Raw genomic sequence first — 6,000 nt, 5'->3', positions numbered from 1 at the left:
AAGGTCTCCTTCCCTAAAGGTCATTAGTGAATCAATTGTTTTTTTTAAACGGCAATCCAACAGCTTCATGGTAACATTTATAGATACCAGCTTTTTTATTTCTAGAGTTAAAAAAAAATTGAATGCAAATTCTCAAACTCCCATGGTAGGATTTGAACTCATAATTTCTGGATTATTCTTCCAAGCCTCTGGATTTCTAGTCCAGTAACATAAACATTAGACTCCATGTAACATTAAGAAGCAGATAAGTGCACTGGATAGATTTTTAAAATTCATTCATGGGATGTGGGCATAGATGGCAAGGCCAGCATTTACTGCCCATCCATAATTGCCCTTGAGAAGGTGGTGGTGAGCCGCCTTCTTGAACCGCCACAGTCCGTGTGGTGAACGGCTCCCACAGTGTTATTAGGTAAGAAGTTCCAGGATTTTGACCCAGTGACGATGAAGGAACAGCGATATATTTCCAAGTCAGGATGGTATGTGACTTGGAGGGGAACGTGCAGGTGGTGTTGTTCCCATTCACCTGCTGCCCTTGCCCTTCTAGATGGTAGAGCTCGCGGGTTTGTGAGGAGCTGTCGAAAAAGCTTCGGCAAGTTGCTGCAGTGCATCTTGTAGATGGTACACACTGCAGCCCCGGTGCGCCGCTGGTAGAGGGAGTGAATGTTTAAAGTGGTGGATGGGGTGCCAATCATGCGGGCTGCTTTGTTCTGGATGGTGTCAAGCTTCTCGAGTGTTGTTGGAGCTACACTCATCCAGGCAAGTGGAAAGTATTCCACCACATTCCTGACTATAGATGGTGGAAAGGTTTTGGGGAGTCAGGAGGTGAGTCACTCGCCACAGAATACCCAGCCTCTGACCTGCTCTTGTAGCCACAGTATTTATGTGGTGCAATTAAGTTTCTGGTCAATGGTAACCCACAGGATGTTGATGGTAGGGGATTTGGCGATGGCAATGTCATTGAATGTCAAGGGGAGGTGGTTATACTCTCTCTTGTTGGAGATGTTGCCTGGCGCTTGTCTGGTGCAAATGTTACTTGCCACTTCTCAGCCCAAGCCTGAATGTTGTCCAGGTCTTGCTGCACGCGGGCACGGACTGCTTCATTATTTGAGGGGTTTCGATCTGTACACTGTGCAATCATCAGCGAACATCCCCACTTCGGACCTTATGATGGGGGGAAGGTCATTAATGAAGCAGCTGAAGGTGGTTGGGCCTCAGTTGCCCTGAGGAATTCCTGCAGCGATATCCTGGGGCTGAGATGATTGGCCTCCAACAATCACTACCATCTTCCTTTGTGCTAGGTATGACTCCAGCCACTGGAGAGTTTTCCCCCTGATTCCCAATTACTTCAATTTTACTCGGGCTCCTTGGTGCCACACTCGGTCAAATGCTGCCTTGATGTTAAGGGCAATCATTCTCTCCTCACTTCTGGAATTCAGCTCTTTTGTCCATGTTTGGACCAAGGCTGTAAAGAGGTCTGGAGCCGAGTGGTCCAGGCAGAACCCAAACTGAGCATCGGTGAGCAGGTTATTGGTGAGGAGGTGCTGCTTGATAGCACTTTCGACGACACCTTCCATCACTTTGCTGATGATTGAGAGTAGACTGATGGGGCGGTAATTGGCCGGATTGGATATGTCCTGCTTTTCATGGACAGGACATACCTGGGCAATTTTCCACTTTGTCAGGTAGATGCCAGTGTTGTAGGTGTCCTGGAACAGCTTGGCTTGAGGCGTGGCTAGTTCTGGAGCACAAGTCTTCAGCACTACAGCTGGGATGTTGTCGGGGCCCATAGCCTTTGATGTATCCAGCGCATTTAGCCGTTTTTTTATATCACATGGAGCGAATCAAATTGGCTGAAGACTAGCTTCTGTGATGGTGGGGATCTTGGGAGGAGGCTGAGATGGTCATCCACTCAGCACTTCTGGCTGAAGATGGTTGCAAACGCTTCAGTCTTGTCTTTTGCACACACAAGCTGAGCTCTGCTATCATTGAGGATGGGGATGTTCACAGAGCCTTCTCCTCCCGTTAGTTGTTTAATTGTCCACCACCATTCACGACTGGATGTGGCAGGACTGCAGAGCTTTGATCTGATCCGTTGGTTGTGGAATCGCTTAGCTCTGTCTATAGCATGCTGCTTCCGCTGTTTAGCATGCATTTGGTCCTGTGGTGTGGCTTCACTGGGTTGGCACCTCATTTTTAGATATGCCTGGTGCTGCTTCTGGCATGCTCTTCTACACTCCTCAATGAAACAGGGCTGATCCCCTGGCTTGTTGTTAATGGTAGAGTGAAGGATATGCTGGGCTATGAGGTTACAGATTTTGGTGGAATACAGTTCTGCTGTTATTGATGGCCCACAGCACCTCATGGATGCCCAGTTTTGAGCTGCTGGATCTGTTCTGAATCTATCCCATTTAGTGCGGTGGTAATGCCACACAACACGATGGATTGTGTCCTCAGTGTGAAGATGGGATTTCCTTTCCACAAGAACTGTGCGGTGGTCACTCCTACCAATTATGTCATGCATCTGCGACAGGTAGGTTGGTGGGGACAAGTACGTTTTTCCCTCGTGTTGGTTCTCTCACCACCTGCCGCAGGCTCAGTCTGGCAGTTGTGTCCTTCAGGACTCGGCCAGCTCGGTGCTACTGAGCCACTCTTGGTGATGGATATTGAAGTCCCCCTGCCAGAGTATATTCTGTGCCCTTGCTACCCTCAGTGCTTCTCAACATGGAGGAGTACTGATTCATCAATTGAGGGAACATAGGAACATAGGAACAAGAGTAGGCCATTCAGCCTCTCGTGCCTGCTCCGCCATTTGATAAGATCATGGCTGATCTGTGATCTAACTCCATATACCCGCCTTTGGCCCATATCCCTTAATACCTTTGGTTGCCTAAAAGCTATCTATCTCAGATTTAAATTTAGCAATTGAGCTAGTATCAATTGCCGTTTGCGGAAGAGAGTTCCAAACTTCTACCACCCTTTGTGTGTAGAAATGTTTTCTAATCTCGCTCCTGAAAGGTCTGGCTCTAATTTTTAGACTGTGCCCCCTACTCCTAAAATCCCCAACCAGCGGAAATAGTTTCTCTCTATCCACCCTATCTGTTCCCCTTAATATCTTATAAACTTCGATCAGATCACCCCTTAACCTTCGAAACTCTAGAGAATACAACCCCAATTTGTGTAATCTCTCCTCGTAACTTAACCCTTGAAGTCCGGGTATCATTCTAGTAAACCTACGCTGCACTGCCTCCAAGGCCAATATGTCCTTCCGAAGGTGCAGTGCCCAGAACTGCTCACAGTACTCCAGGTGCGGTCTAACCAGGGTTTTGTATAGCTGCAGCATAACTTCTGTCCCCTTGTACTCCAGTCCTCTAGATATAAAGGCCAACATTCCATTTGCCTTCTTGATTATTTTCTGCACCTGTTCATGACACTTCAATGATCTATGTACCTGACCCCCTAGGTCCCTTTGGATATCCACTGTTTTTAACTTTTTACCATTTAGAAAGTACCCTGTTCTATCCTTTTTTGATCCAAAGTGGATGACCTCACATTTGTCTACATTGAATTCCATTTGCCACAGTTTTGCCCATTCACCTAATCTATCAATATCGCTTTGTAATTTTATGTTTTCATCTACACTGCTTACAATGCCACCAATCTTTGTGTCATCGGCAAACTTAGATATGAGACTTTCTATGCCTTCATCCAAGTCGTTAATAAATATTGTGAATAATTGAGCCCCCAAGACAGATCCCTGCGGGACTCCACTAGTCACATCCTGCCAATGTGAGTACCTATCCATTATCCCTACTCTCTGTCGCCTTTCGCTCAGCCAACTTCCTAACCAAGTCCGTACTTTTCCCTCGATTTCATGGGTTTCTATCTTAGCTAACAGTCTCTTATGTGGGACCTTATCAAATGCCTTTTTGTATGCCCTTTCCTTATATCTTATACTGTCCCTTACCTCTTTAGTTGTCCATGGCTGTTTTTTTTTGGCAAGTAGAGTTCTTGCCCCTCAGGGGTATAAACCGATTCTGTGTCACGTTAAATGTTTCTTTATACATTTCCCACTGATCATCAGTCGTTTTACCCATTAACAGATTTGCCCAGTTTACTGTGGACAGTCTCTGTCTCATCCCATTGAAGTGGGCCTTACCCAAGTCTAGAAACTTAGCAGCTGACTCACTTTTTTCCCTTTCAAACACCACCTTGAACTCGATCATGTTATGATTGCTATTGGATAGATGTTCGCGTACAGTTAAGCCGTTAACTAAATCTGGTTCATTACTCATAACTAAATCTAGTATGGCTTGCCCCCTTGTTGGCTCTAGGACATAATGCTGTAGAAAACTATCCCGGTCACACTCAAGAAATTCACTACCTTTCTGACAGTTGCTAGTCTGCTTTTCCCAATCTATATGAAGGTTAAAGTCCCCCATTAAGACCACTATGCCTTTCTTACATGCTTGTCTAATCTCTGCATTTATACAATCTAGCACTTCAGAGCTGCTGCCAGGGGTCCTATACACAACTCCCACTATAGTCTTAGATCTTTTCCTATTTCTCAATTCAACCCATAAGGTCTCGGTTGGCTGCTTACCTCTCGTTATATCCTCCTTTATCATTGAAGTGATTTCATCTCTAATCATTAAGGCTACTCCTCCCCCTCTTCCATTTTCCCTATCTCTCCTGTAGACCTTATAACCCGATTTATTTAGTTCCCAATCCTGACCATCCTGCAGCCATGTCTCAGTAATAGCTATCATGTCATACCCTCCAATTTGAATTTGAACCTGTAGTTCATTTAATTTATTCCTTATACTCCGTGCATTTGTATATAGAACTCTTAGTTGGGCCACACACCTTAGCCTGACGTTCAGCTTTGATGCTGGGTTAATCGCCTTACGCCTTCTAGTTTTCACTTTATCTGTAGTGTCTAAAGTACACTTTCTTTCTGCTGCTCCACGCTTTTCCCTTTCACTTGTTCTTGAACAACTGTTTGTACTATTTGTATTGTAAATTTCCCCTGGGTCTTCCCCTCTCTTGCTGCTCTCTACTTTACTCCCTTCTGACTCCCCGCTCAGGTTCCCATCCCCCTGCCACTCTAGTTTAAACCTTCTCCAACAGCACTAGCAAACACCCCCGCGAGGACATCAGTCCCGGTCCTGCTCAGGTGTAACCCGTCCCGCTTGTACAGGTCCCACCTTCCCCAGAACCGATCCCAATGTCCCAGGAATCTAAATCCCTCCCTCCTACACCATCCCTGCAGCCACGCATTCATCCGGTCTATTCTCCTGTTCCTATACTCACTAGCACATGGCACTGGTAGAAATCCTGAGATCACTACCTTTGAAGTCCTGCTTTTTAATTTATCTCCTAACTCCTTATATTCACCTTGCAGGACCTCATCCCTTTTTTTACCTATGTCGTTGGTGCCGATATGGACCACGACTACTGGCTGTTCACCCTTCCCCTACAGGACGTCCTGCAGCCGCTCTGTGACATCCTTGACCCTAGCACCAGGGAGGCAACACACCATCCTGGAGTCACGTTTGCAGCCACAGAAAGGCCAATCTGTTCCCCTTATAATTGAATCCCCTATCACTATAGCCCTGCCACTCTTCTTCCTCCCCTCCTGTACAGCAGAGCCACACGTGGTGCCACGAACTTGGCTCTTGCTGCTTTCCCCTGATAAGCCATCTCCCCCAACAGTATTGAAAGTGGTATATCTGTTTGAGAGGGAGATGGCCCCAGGGGACTCCTGCTCTACCTGCCTAGTCCTTTTACTCTGCCTGGCGGTCACCCATTTCCTTTCTGCCTGCGTAATCCTTACCTGCGGTGTGACCACCTCACTGAATGTGATATCCACGATAGTCTCAGCATCACGGATGCTGCACAGCGAATCCACCCGCAGCTCCAGCTCCGAAATGCGGTTAGCCAGTAGCTGCAGCTGGACACACTTCCTGCACACATGGTCGCCGGGGACACTGGTAGCGTCCA

This window comes from Heptranchias perlo, chromosome 10 (assembly GCF_035084215.1).
Source record: "Heptranchias perlo isolate sHepPer1 chromosome 10, sHepPer1.hap1, whole genome shotgun sequence".
Classification (NCBI taxonomy): Eukaryota; Metazoa; Chordata; class Chondrichthyes; order Hexanchiformes; family Hexanchidae; genus Heptranchias; species Heptranchias perlo.
This window is presented reverse-complemented; position numbering follows the sequence as displayed.